The following is a 14,968-nucleotide window of genomic DNA, read 5'->3' as shown; positions in this document are numbered from 1 at the left end:
GTTGAGGCTATCTCGTCTCGAAAAAGTATCTTGATGGTGATCTCGTGGGCAGCCCTTTGAGACATTGTCATGTATGTCCACTTAGTAAGTTTAGTGAGATTCTGATAAAACAAGAAGCGGACAATAATTCGAAAATTCCACATTCCACACAAGACCATGAGCCCCACCGTAAGGTTTATTCCGTACCATAGATCCCATCCTTTTTAAATTTTTGGATTAGCTTCTCCAGATGTTCGTAAATAGATGGTCGATCTGTATGGAATAAATGTTGGTTAAACTAGTGGATGACTTCGCTCTGACTGCAGCCTCTAATAAGCAGAATTACTTGGGTATTTACCTTAGCACTTAACGATATCAATCAAGCGGTGGGGATTCTGCAAAGGAAGGGGAGAAAAACACCGGCTATTCTGTTTAAAAGACATCCACTTTCATATGAGTGCCATATTGAAAATTTAGAAAGCATGAATCAATTATTTTGGTATTACTGCACATTAAATTTCCATCTTTTTAAAAATGTTCCCAGAAAAGAAAAACATGATTTAAGTCTTTCGCATTACATAACATAAAACTTAAATAAGATTCTGTTTTCTTTGTTTTCGTAATGTCTCTTCAAAAGTCAAAAATTTGTAGAAAAAAATGAAAATAAGTTGATTTAATAATAATTGCATTTATTTTCTTTTATATTGAGCATGTTAGTCTAGACGGACATATGTGTGTTATTTATATCTTGTTTTTTCTGTTTTAATAGGTAAGTGAGGATACCATATTTCATCATATTTTTTGGACAAATGACAAAATAATTGCAGAAAAACTGTAAGTACATGCTAAAAGAGCTTACATTTATTAAGATTTAGTAAAAGTGTGTTCTTTTCGTCTAATCCAGTGGTTCTCAACGTGGATGTTAACCAGTGGCGAATCTAGAAAGTAAAAACTGGGGGACAGACAGAATTCAGACTATGATATGTATATCATGAGTTTACTATAAACTTCCAAAAATATATAAATAATAGCTTAAATTATATTTTTGTTAGTCAAAAACTGGAGGGCCTAGACCCCTCCGGTCCTGGTCTTGAACCGCCACTGGCGTTAAAGCCCCACCGAGAGCGTTCTCATTTTCAAAGGAGGCAGTACAAGAAAAAAGGTTGGTTGGCGATAGCCTATTTAGGGAACGTTTGAGATTCCATGACATATTAGACTTCTTATCAACTATCTGATTTTAAACCTTGTCCCCGTCTTTTCAACTTGACACTCCATGCTTCAGACCTTCATTAATCCTAGAAAAAACAAAATTAGTTTTCATATATTACTTATAATATAGCTATAATTTAGTATATTCCACAGCACTGCCATCGTCACTGACGTCTGGCAAATTATTATTATTATTATTATTATTAATATTATTATTATTATTATTATTATTATTATTAATGATAATAATAATAATAATAAACTGAAAATAAATGACACTAATTAATGAATCAACCCAGTAAAAGAACTAAGAAATTAGGCTTAATTGCAGAGATATGTACCTTCACACATCCAGGGGTGGACTGGCCATAATCAAGTACCGGCCCGATGGCCGCTGCGCCCTCCTTACATCAGTGGCTTTGCGCCCTCCTCGGGAGGGGCTAAGACCCGTCTTAGCCTCGGGAAGGCGCACAGTTTCCTCTCTGAACACATTAAAAACAACAACAACAACAACAAAGCTATATACATAATTATTTTATAAATTCGCTAGCCTTTGGCCAGCTAGAGCTCCACCCCAGACCACGGTATTTGCTCGGTCTGCGGCCTCGCTCTTCCTATTTTCGGCGTGGGAATGCTATTAATGATATTAGATTTACCCCTAAATATATAAATTTGACTCTAATATCGGTCATTTTGGACGATTTTTACATATCACCCTTACCAACCCCACGCTCCGCCCCAAATCCCAGTATTTGCTCGGCCTACGGGCTCACTCTTTCTGTTTTTGGCTTTGGGAATGTCGTTATAATGATCTAAGGGACCCTGAAATTTATAGATTTGACTCTAATATCGGTCATTTTGGATCATTTTTATATATCAACCCTCTCACCCCCACTGCTCCGCCCCCAGATCCAGTCTTTACTCGGCCTACGGCCTTGCCCTCTGGCCGAGTTTGGGTGTTTATATATCTTTCTTTGGGCTTCTCCAGGAAATTAAGATATTTTTGAAAGAATCCCAGAAACGACTTGAGGTGTATTGGAACAAAACCCAAGCGTCCGTCTTGAGCCTATTGGGATAACTCGATGGAGAAGTAAAAGCAACGCTGCTGTAAAAATATTTGGACACTTTCATTACTGAGCACCCGACTCAAAGGATGCCAGACCAAGAAAATCAAAACCAGTATATGTGGAACTCGTAGCAGCTTTAAGTGTGATTGGCAATTCGCAAGAATTCAATTCCAAAGTCAGACATGATGCAATGTCTCTCATTCAAAAGTTGTGCTCCTTTGAGACTATCATTGTGGCTATGATGTTTTTATTGATTTTTCGGCATACCACACCTTTATCAGACTACTTGCAAACAAAGAACTTAGACTATGTCCAAGCATGGCGCCTGATATCCTCAACTCAAAATAAGTTGAAAGAAGCTAGGGACCAGTTTGACAAAGTCTACAAAGCAGCAGAACACTTTGCAATAGAAATGTCAAATAGTATTGAAGGACTCATTTCAGATGTTCCTAGTCTAGAACAAGTTATTATAGAAACAGAATTGCCTGAGGTACGATGTAGAAAAAGAAAGAAAATTGCAGGGGAATCAGCTTCTGATGAAGTAATTGAAGACAGTAAATACAGATTTTAAGTAACCGTTTTCAACTGTGTTCTAGACCAAATTTCTAACAGCATGCAGGAAGGACTTGCTGAAAATCAAAACTTATACTTAGATTTAGAGTGTTTTGATTCTAATAAGTTCAAGAGTTTAAGTCTGACTTCGTTGTCACTGAAAAGAATAACTGAATTAATTCCTGATTGTGAAGAGGGAAAACCTAAAGAAGAGCTTCTTTCGTTTTCATCAATGTGGGAAGAGTTTTCAAAATCCCCTTATGAAAACCAAGAAAAGAATCAAGAAGCCGTTGAGGTTCGTGTGATTGAAGAGGATAAGTTTTCTGAAGATTTCATGGAGGATGAGGAGGAATATTTGGGGCCGACTGACGATATTGTGGATTTAAGGTCTATAAAATGTGATGGAGTGAAGTGCAATTCTTGCTTTAAGTGCACCTTCAATGTGATTCTGCAGTACAATATGTACTCAAGACTCTAAACAGATTTATTCAAAGTTTATAAGTATCTCCTTACATTACCGGCAACACAAGTGTCCTGTGAGCGAGCATTTTCAAAGCTCAGATACATAAAAACAAGACTCCGTTCAAGACTTACAGATGAATATCTGGAATCAGTTCTTGATGAACTCAGAAAGAGACATTCTGACCAAAATAGACAACAATCTTATTATTGACAAAATGTATGAGAAAAGCAGGGAGATGCGAAGGCTCCTTCAAGCATAAAGCAGTGACTTTACTTTCATTTTCCAGTTTTGTTTTTGAATTTCTTTTTTCTTTAGGTAGGTATATAATTCTAAATTTACTTTTGTTAATTTGTAGTAAATGTTTCATGTATACTTTTTATTAACGGTTTTAAAAATAGATGAAAAATAAGTTAATGTTATGGTGAACACAGCTTTAAAAGGACAGAAGTATGAAAAAATAGCATAAGCCCCAAACTTAACTCAAATCTTCAGTTATAATTAGGCTGTTAACAAATGTAGCCGAAGAATTTAAACAACTGGTGTGATTTTTGTAGTCTCAGTTAAAGTGTGCAGATTTATATAGGCCTAATATATTTAGTACTCGAAGTCTCTTTGTTTGTTTATGAAAATATTGAATTTGTGTAATTCTATCGTGATTAACTGCAATAGCTACTTAATCTTTTGTTGTTTTTTGTGTACTAATTTTCCGGGGGAAGCCCCTCGGCACTTCCTTTTAATATGAGGGGGTATTCGATACAAGCAAAAGCCTCGAATAGACGGCGCCCTCCCAGAGTATGTGACCGCGCCCTTTTTACATAGCCAGTCCACCCCTGCACACATCATTTAATGTTTCTTCAGTATTAATATTGACATTATTTACACAAGAAACTACACTTTTGACAGAAGTGACCTGCAATAACAATCATGAAACATACCTCATACATACAGTTTGCAAATATAGCACAAAAGAAATAAGATGTGTATCATAGTGTGATTTCATCCAAGCATATACGATATTTCAAATGATGTATTTTGGGATGTGAAGAGCTGAAATGGCCGTAAACTTAAATTTGTAGCTATACGCCCTACGAGTTTGATCTGTAAGCTAAGTGAGAGGAATAATTAAGGAAAATGGATGATTATGAAAGAATTAGTCATTTAGTTTACAGAGGGAATATTTATTCTGCATGGAAGCATCTAAATCACAATACATATATCTACGTAATCACCCACAAATTAAACTAAGATAACATTTTGATCAATTTAAATGAAATTGGAAATCAATCGATACATAGAGAGTCTATTATAAGCAGAAAGAATCTATTTTATACATAGAGATCTCTTCCGCAGAGTGCCTTTTCTACACAGTATGAATCTATTGCATAGGTAGAACACCTATTCTTCACAGGGAGAATCTATTCTACACGGGAAATATCTTTTCCACATATAGAGCATCTATTCTATACAGAAAACATCTATTTCACATACGAAACGTCTGTTTCACACATAGAGCATCTATTCTCACAGATATATCTGGGTTCTACATGGGATTCATATTTTTCCTACATGAATCATAGATTCTACACAGAGGGTGTCTATTCTACATAGGAAACATCTATTCCATAATAAAATCTACATAGAAAACGTCTGTTTCACACATAGATGATCTATTCTACACAGATATATCTGTATTCTGCACGGGATGCAAGTTTTTCACACACGAATCATATATTCTACACAGGAAGCATCTATTTTACACAAGAAATATCTATTCTACCCAGGAAGCATCTATATCACGAGGGAGCATCTACACAAAATGTCCCTATTCCTTAATGGACTCTATTCTGCACAGGAAGCGTCTATTTCACACATAAAGCACATCTTCTACATAGGAAGGATCTATTTTACACAGGAAAAAACGTACATACAACAGGATAATTAACTCTACTCATAGATCGTTCATTATACTAAGGATAATTAATTTTACACATAGGTTGTTTATTTTACATAAAAAATATCATTTTTACAGAGGGATCATCTACTTTATATAACACTTATCTATTGTAAGGGGGAAGCATTTACTCTACACGGAGAGCATTTATTTTACATGGAGAGAATGTGCCCTATACAGAAGCACCTATTCTAGACAGAAAGCATCTATATTACAATGGAGCATCTATTCTACACAGAATGTACCTATTCCACAATGGAATCAATTGTGTACCAGAAGCGTCTAAAAGCATCTATTCTACATAGGAAGAATCTATTTTACACAGGAAAACCTATATACAAATGGATAATTAATTCTACTCATAGATCGTTCGTTATACATAAGGATAATTAATTTTTTACACATAGATCGTTTATTTTACGTAGAAATTATAATTTTTACAGAGGGAGCATCTATTTTATATAGCACTTATCTATTCCAAGGGGGAAACATTTACTCTAAATGGTGAGCATTTATTTTACATGGCGAGAATCTATTCTATACAGGAGCACCTATTCTACCTAGGGAGTATCTATTTTACACAAAAAATATCTACTTTACACAGGACTTATCTATTATGCAAGGGCGTATGTATTCTATACAGAAACATCTATTTTACACAGTAGATATCTACGCGAATTACCTATTCTACATACGTAACATATATTCTACATAGGAATAATCTACTGTATTATACAAGAAAGAGTTTCTTCTACAATGGTGGATTTATTCTAAAATGAATTATCTATGCTACAGAGGTTTGATGCATTCTACACGAGGAGCATCTATTGCCACATAGATCATTAACTCTACACAAAGAATATATATTATGTAAGGAGAAGATTGATTCCAATGAAGACATGTCTTTATAAAATTACAGAACATGGATTTTTTAAAGAAAATATATACCTGAAGAAACCAAACACTCTCCCTTTCTACACATAATCATACATTTTCCAAATTCTGATGAAACTGCCGTTCCTGAGACTTGAAAGAAGACTCGGTTTGAAAGTCCTTCCAAGAAACAGTATCACCTTAAAGCAGTGAATACTGCTACAATGGCAAACTATGGTCTGATCTTTTATTTTCTTGTGCATAAAATATGATAAAGTTATTGTGTGAATGAGAAAGTGAAAGTATTATGATTCCAGTTGACAACAACTCATCATATCTCAACAACTTCCTCGTATTTTCCTGAATGACGAAGGAATTTAGATGCTCTTCCGATAAAATATATATATATAAAAAAAGCTACAAAATGAAAAATTTGCATTTAGTATTAGAAAATAAATTATAGCAAAAAGAAATTTACATTTCAGAAACAATGCACAACTTACTTCCATGTACGTATATATTGGCCTCTTTTGTAATGTTTTATATAGCGTGTTGATGGTATTGGAAAACTCACGGATGAGTAGGTACAGTAAAGTTTCTACCGAAGTCGAAACAAAGTCAGATAAAGAAATTTAACTTAATTTCAACAGGATGTGAAACAAGAAAGTTTAGAATTTTAAAGTTCGAGTTTCCATAGGCACCCCCCCCCAAAAAAAGTTCGAGGAATAATGTAATGAATTATACAACCCCTACCTAATAACCTTTCAAAATTTAATAACTCTCAAGTTGTAATAATTCTCAATATATGGAGGCGTAATTGTACCTACTTTAATGATACACACACACTTTGGTTCGTTATTACGTAGTAAATCCTCCTAAGGCAGATTAATATTAATCAATTTCAATAAACGCATAACTTTAGATATAAGTGACAAATTTATTAACAAAACAAATAAATAAAATAAAATAAAATTAATGTTGTATTTCTTGAGTTCAAGTACGACAACTTTCAATTTCAAAATAAATAACTTCCTTTATTTGTAATTTTCAGGTATCACGTACCGGTACCAGAATATATTTTGTATAAGAGCTGCGCCGTAACTTGGATTTTTCCTGGGGGGGGGGGGGGACAAGCATCAATACGCGTATTTGGGCTCCCTAGAAAAAGTTGTTTTTCTAATTCTTGGGCCCCTCTTTCCATCTTTCTCTTACTCTTTATGCCCCCCCGGAGTCTGTGGGCCCTCCTGCACGGCAAGGTCTGCGGGCCGTTAGCTACGCTTCTGGGCTCGTTTCATACATGACAAATTAATTAAGGGGACAATATTGACAAATCTCAAAGTCATACGAATAAGTATTATTTGTAGGGCCCCTAGTAGTAGACATTTTTTTTTACTGAAATGGGTCCACGACTCATTTTTGTTTTATTTACCTTTTATGTGTTGTTTTGTTTAAGTAATGTAGTGTACTTGTTTGATGCTTCATTTATAATTTCATTTTCGTATCGTATATGGAGTAAGAAAGTTTTGTATTAAAATGGGCCCCCTCGAACGGCGGGGATATTCCCTGGGGGGCAGTTGACCTTTGTACGGCTCTGTATAACAGGAAGGAAATTCATCGTTACTTTCAAACTATATAGTCAAATATATTATAGTACCTTTAAAAGGTTAAATCTAATTTTACCTATATCTAACTTATTACCACAAAATGGCATATTTGTAATGTGTTGACTTGAGCTTGAACGATTAGAGGAAATCGAAGAAAGAAATCTCAAAGAATAAAAATGTGTAACACGGATAAAAACAAATAGGGTGTCACGTGTACATAACTGAAGGATATACTAGGGTTAGAATATACACAAAGTAATTGAAAAGTGTGTAACCAGCATGACGTTTAGGTAAGGTGTGTTGCATACTGCCAAGAGGCTATTTATCATTTTTAATAATCCCCTACTGGAATACATGGGGACCATGTCTTCAGAGCAACTGCATGATAGATCACTTTCATCAGGAAACTATTCCAAACTTGTGACCCTTTAAGTCCTAACCATAATTAATGGTGATCCATCAAAATTATTCTTGAGACTTTTTGTCTGCCAGAAAGACGGAGATACAGACAGACAGAGTAAATACATAAAGGAGCATAGGTGAAACAAACTCCCTAGTAAGAAAAAATAACTAAGACTCGAAAGTTAGAGAAAAAAAGAATCTCTTCATTTCTTCATTGTCCATTGAATTTTACACTCGAACGAAATTTTAACACAGCAAAACACTATCCAACACACAGCTTATTTAAATTCATTCTAGTTGCTTTCTGAATGAATTCAATTACCAGTGCAGAGTAAGACGTCATAACCTTCTAATAGTATCACGTACCAGGCCAAAAGAAGAAATGAGATGAAATATTTCAGTTTAACGTCCCACGTTTTGCCTATGAGATAGATAATTAAGGAAAAGTGTATGATGATGGAAGAATTGGTGGAATGAAAATGTGGGGAAAACGAGAGTACTCCGAGAAAACCCACGGACACGATGTTGTCCACCACAAACTTACTTTCTCGGGATCGAACTAGGGACCTCACACACCAGAGTTAAGCACTCTATCCCGTCACCGTGCCCGCCAAAAAAAGAAAGAAAGAAAAAGAGGTTAGAATAGTTACCAAATATTTATTTAAAAAAAAAAAAGATTCTTACAGCACATACTACACTAAATAGCTTTTTTACTTTGGAAATTGCGAGATTCTGGTTCGAATCCGGTGGCTAACCATAGTAACTGACAACGAAGTTTTTCCATTTTTCCTGTAGTTCCAGCATATGAATACAGGAGTAGTACCTATAGTCCTGACCAATTTCCTTCCATATCTTTTCCCGTTGATACAGGCCGGTAGCCAGCCCCAAAATGTAGGGGAGCCCGGTAGAAGTTAGGGGGGCCCGATCCAACCATATTATAGTTCATTTACAAGGCTACCGTTAACATTTTAGGGGCTCTAGCAAAAATTTAGGGAGCCCGTCCCCCTAGACCTTCCGTGGATACGAGCCTGCGGTTGATATTGTTCTTGTTGTTACGTATTAATGATTTCAGTCTAAATTCGACACGCATGTTATACATGAAATTTTATCAAAGATTAAAAAAAAAAAAATACAAACTATGAAATTCTCAGCTTCACTATAATAATTTGGTATATTTTAAATAAAATTAGATACAATATATTTTTGATACGCATGTACTGTATGTATCTTGAGTCGTTAGCTACATTTTTGAAGTGTTTAATCTTTTCTTCATAAAAAAAGATTTTTATTTCGTTTCAGTAGTTTTCTTGACCTTAACTTATAATTTTGTTGATTTTCTCAATGAAGCAAACAGCGTCATTTTTGTTTCAGACATAGAATATATATCGGGTGAGGCATTTACAACTGTTTTTGCAAATATCTGGAAAACTAGGCCTACAAATCGGATTTTTAAGAAGTTGTAACAAAAGTTGTTCGTCTCAAAGGGGGACATCCAATGACACCACACTCGACCCCCTGTCCTACCCCCGGAGGTGGGAGGGGTTCAACTTTGAGATCTTAAATAGGAACCCTCACTTCTTATTGCGGATTCGGATTCTCCGGGGAGAACATTTTGTACGTTGCGTGATAGATGGCGCTGTAATAGACAAATATCTAAATGGGTAAACATTGTTTACATTGTTTCTGAAAGAAAAACTGTGTGTGAGAGACAAGGGGACTTACCTCAAACAAGCACCCGAATGGTGAGTGGCAAGGGGACTCACATTAAAAAAGCATTTCGAAGGGAACAAACATAGTACGTCTACGTCGTTGTTCCTAGGTAATGATAAAACTAGATTTTAATTCATTGATAAAACAAACCATGAATGTTTCCAACTATTGATCATTTCAGTGACATCTGTGACAGAAATTACTCCAACAATGTGGAAAGAATAATGTATTACGTTCTGGAGAATCAAGTGTTTTTGCTGTGAAACACCGATTTCTTATTACAGATTTTAGAATAACTGTCTTTCTAACCTCCTGAGATGGCGGTGGGGGGATCAACTATGGTGTCATTTGATAAAATTTGCGAGGGTGGGGCAGGGGGTTGAGTGTGGTGTCATATCATGTCCACCTTTGAGACAAACAACTTTTGTTACAACTTTTTTTTTGTAGTTTTCCAGATATTTCCAAATTTAGTTTTAAATGTCACACACACACAAATTGACACATATACATTGAGGCGTTTGTTTTAAATAAGCAAAGCTCCTTTATATAATTGCCTTGTTTGTCCGTGTATCCGTCCGTCAAAGAGACATAAAATTTCAAGATCTACTTGCAGGATCATCATCAATTTTGGTCAGGATGTGGAAGATCATGAATTAGGAATTGAGTTCGTTCATGTACGTGATCCATTCTGTTGGTCCGGAGATATATTCCCCCAATGTATTTCAATATGGGGTTATTGTAAGTGAATTTCCTGTCGGTAGTATGAAATCCAAATGTATCTAAGAGTCAAGGTCAGATTGATTGCGCACTATTCAGTAACTTTAGTATTTTAACTAAACTTCCTCACTTGGTGTACACGAGACATTGCTCCTTGTCAATCGATTTAGACCCCAAATTCTATTAGACTTCCAAAGTATACTACGTATAACTATTCAAAGTCTTATATTTCGTTCGTTCGTCGATGTGCCTCGGAGGAAACAAAAATGATCCCCTAATATGGAATATATGAAATCTGCCTATAAGAATAGATTCCGTTTTCTCTGTTATGGTTCTATTGCAAGTGGTTTGGATATTAATTACTATAGAGCAAAAACGGTAAGAGATATGATTAACGCGGCATGACGCAATATATAAACGGGAAAAGAGGCAGTACGTATGTAGCGTATGGATAACGTAGTATATTAAGTACAGATTTCCGTAGTAAACTTACGGATTCCGTATATTTGTACAATATACCGCTGTTTGGATAACGGATTTTTCTCTGCAAATTAAAGCTGGCGTCGTCACTGACCAAATCTGCATTCGCCTTGAGATCCCCTTATTATCAACTCGATATCTCAGGAATGAACTATCTGTCGCCTATGATTCTTACAGCGATCAGTAGACCTCGTAAAATCATGTAAGGCAGTGTTAAGTCAAAATCACAATCTTTTATTTTGGGAGGATACGCCTATTGGTATTCAAATAACCACATATCAATTGTTCAGCTCGAAGATATGTATTGATTGGTATTATGTCTCGTCTTAGGGCAAGTTATTTCTTTCCGTCAAACATAAATAATATTATGGGATTAATAGTGTATGATGCGCTTTTGACAGTTTATTTGTTTGCTTAAGTTTGTTAGTGACTGTAATATATTGTTTACACTGTAGAATTTCCAATATTCTCTGGCAACCAAAACAAATGTTAGGGGCGAAATTATACGTATAGAATTTTATTGCTGATTTTAGGCTACTTCAGTTTTGGCGGGAAAGAGAAGAGAAAAAAGTTCGATAAATATATTTCTTCATTTTTCTGCCAAAACGAACGTAGCACAGAGTCTGGAAATCAATCAGAAAATAGCACAAATTTTACACTAACACTCTGTAGTTTTGATTGAAATTTATTCAACTATAAATAGACGAACTTAACAAACTATAGATTACAATGTTATAACAGTGGTTATTATAATCTTTTTTTTTTTTAAATTTGTAACTGATCATTTGTAAGGCTACTGTTTATTCCTCCCCCCCCCCAAAAAAAATAGGAAAAACAAGATTTTTCTCATGGGGCGATCAAAGTCAAATTTTGAGATGGCGCACATGAAATAAGTATTTTGATGTTTTTGGTTATTAATGTTAATTGAAAAAATGAGAATGAACCGATCGAGAGCTCCAAAGTTTTGATGGATCACCATCAACTTTGGACAAGATGTCGAGAGTCAAAGATTTTGAATCGAGTTCGTTGATGGACGTGATTCATCCAGTTGATTCTAAGGTATGGACAATCAAAAATCCGTTCCCCATGTATTCCTATGGGAGTAATTATGGATATCATCCTTGCGTGGTAGACAACCCACAGTACCGTTAAGGTAAGCTGGTTAGTATAATAATCAAGACACAAAATATTAATGTATCCAAAATTCTAATTATATAAGTGAGTGTAAAATCTTCATGGGTAGCTTTTCAGAAAATAAAAATAAATAAATAAATAAATAAATTTTAAGATGCTAAAAGAGTATGCCATTCGTTGCCGTTAACCATTTTTGTAGTTTTTATGTTGCTGCACCAGCCAATATTACGTATTGTATATGTATTTTTAAGATATGAAATCTTTAGTAGCAGAATATATTAATTATCTGTCTTCTTTTTCTTCTAACAATGACATCATTGACACACATATTCCTAATGGTGACATATAGTTCTTACAGTGTCGTCCATACTTCTTGCAATCTGAGCGAAACAGAAGCTTTTCAAACAACGCATTGCACTGACACTGCCATATTGTTTGTTTCCATTACTATTCCATCTTGTTCAATTCAAATCGGATTTTCTTTAAGTACTGGGACTAGTGCCGTTGCACTACTAGAGGCAAACTACCACGCGCGGGTCAGATGTGGGTGCACCGAAAGGTTCTATCCGGTCTACAATATGACTTCCAACCTGATGAATGAAAAGATGAATATTAGAAACAGACTGTTAGATGAACATTTATCTTGACAACTGAAAATCAGTGCATCCCATTTTGAACCAAATTATGAGAAATTTCAATCACTAATAGTACATACTATTGCATGTAAAATATAGCATTGTTGCTTTTTATAAATTATATTGACTCGTCTAAAGTTTTTGGGCCTTTTCCTTAAAAAGTTTGCCCATCTTTGGACTAGGGTATGAAGAAAGTCGCATGACTGAGGTAAGTTATGGCATTTTCTACTGACACATTTTCGAAATCTACAGTAAGATCGTCTATACACCACATGTCAAATTTTCATGGAAGGTGATACAGACTAATATTCCATATGCCGTCAATCTCCGTCTGAAATGGAGGATAAACCCTGGAAAAGCATTTACTAGAATAACAGGCCTAGAATTTTACCTTTGGATGGGAAGGTACGAATGCTCACCATTGACCTACCCTTGATTGTTATGTATGGTCTTCATTTTAATTAATTGAAGTTTAGGGTTGTTTTCTCTGCACGAGAGCTACGTAAGACTGGTTAATTGCTTAAAGGAAGAAGTTGTAGCCTCCCTCGTCCGCTCTTGGTCCCTCCTCTCTCCTAACCAAAAGTTTTCATTTCATAAAGATATTATTCAAAATCAGTCGATTCCTCATTAAGTTTCCTTTAACCGCAATTCTTATCGTGTTACTTCTCTTTGCGTTGATAGATTTTTTAAATGTTTGACGGCCTGAATACAGTTGTTTTTCATTATCCCGTGTATACTCTGCTTGGCATCTTGGTCTAGCAGATATTTCCTCGATTTGTATGATTCAGTGCCATAGGTTCTTGCACTAACCTGTGACCTCTTGCTAGCCCACGTATCCAAAAATAGGAGTTTCTGCTCTAGATTAAAAGACCTTGTGAAAATATAATTATTATTTGGTTTCTTTAGATTTTACCTTTATACCAAACTGTTGATATTACCGCTGGTAGGTTGGTTGATCCATATATGTCAAAAACTTCTTTTCACAAAGGTTATTACACTAACATAGAACTCGGAAATACATTTATCGTTGCATTTGAAACGTACAGACTAAACAAGGATAGCGAAAGAAGGTTCATTACTTACATGTTAAAAAAAAGAAACTTTTGCATGCTACCTGTCAACATTTCTTCCTGAAAGAAATTAAACAGCTATATTGCTAGAACAAATAAATAACCTTCAATGTTAAATTCATTGGTCAATCATTTACGTTAATTTTCTCCCACTTCTCCCCCAGGGTATCAAAATACTGTATAATAAGTACAAATGTTATATGGTAAGCTACCCGCTTTTTTTTTTCTTTTTTTGACGGCAAACGAGAAGAAAATCAGTTAAGAACACAGAAATGTATGAAAAGTTTTGTTGCAAGGCCGCTCGAGTCCTTGACCTCGATGTTAAAAGTTTCACCGTCTGGTGGCGCTGGTGTCGTTGGCCCACATCCTCAGCATCTTTGGTTCATCTTGGGAGAGTTGTTCTCCTGCTGAATCAGTTGTGACTAAGCGTGCTCCACCGGCGGAAGTGAGAGATTGTAGTGTCGCTTAAATGGACCAGGTAAATGATCAATATCCCACGTGATTTTTTTTTTCTTAAAGTGATGCTGTTTTTTTTTTCTCTTGTTCAATGTTTTGATTGCTTATTCCTAAATGAGTGCCAATCTTAATTATTTGTGTCTTGTGAGGAAGATGATTTTTCAAGTGATTTTTTACTGTGGTGATTATTGATGAAGTGGTAAATTAATGATGATCCTTTTCGAAATGATAATGAGATAATTTGCACTACAATAAGATGAAATAACTAGTGCCTGTGTTCATGAAAGCTTCAACACATTGGAATAGTGTATTCATTAAAATTAAGAAAATATCTCACTCGCAAAAAAAAATTGGTTTATTTCTTTAAAACTTTATAAAATTATTTCAGTCGGAAGTTATTTTTTATGAATATTCTGGTACATTTGCTATTCGTTACCCAAATTCATGTGTACAACTGAATGGCATTGGACATTGTAATAAAAATGTTTTGTGGCGTTTCTCTTTTGTCAAATCACATAAATGGCTGGATAGTGTTTTAAATTAAAGATTGACAATTTTTTCTCCTATTTTCTGGGAGACAATAATGAAAAGCTTCTACACTGGTTTATTTTGTTTTATTTATTTATTGCTTGATTTAAATATTCTTTTTCTTCACTAAGGCTGTGT

At 35.0% G+C, this 14,968-nt stretch overlaps 1 protein-coding gene across 2 annotated transcripts in view; it reads left to right on the top strand.

The window, feature by feature from the left end:
• LOC145663712 (uncharacterized) overlaps window positions 1–14,968 on the top strand; it is a 404,258-nt gene that overhangs the window by 136,643 nt on the left and 252,647 nt on the right. The window contains exon 1 of one of the 2 annotated variants that reach the window (XM_081729801.1): window positions 14,249–14,324. The exons of the other annotated variant lie outside the window; for it this stretch is intronic. The gene's annotated coding sequence lies outside the window, so the exon portion shown is untranslated. Of the gene's footprint in view, window positions 1–14,248; window positions 14,325–14,968 lie in introns of those variants that run through there. 2 annotated transcript variants of the gene reach the window in all.

Source organism: Thermobia domestica, chromosome 1, assembly GCF_964235325.1.
Source record: "Thermobia domestica chromosome 1, izTheDome1.hap1.1, whole genome shotgun sequence".
Classification (NCBI taxonomy): Eukaryota; Metazoa; Arthropoda; class Insecta; order Zygentoma; family Lepismatidae; genus Thermobia; species Thermobia domestica.
Note: the sequence above shows the minus strand (reverse complement) of the source record. Positions and strands in the feature narration are given on the sequence as shown.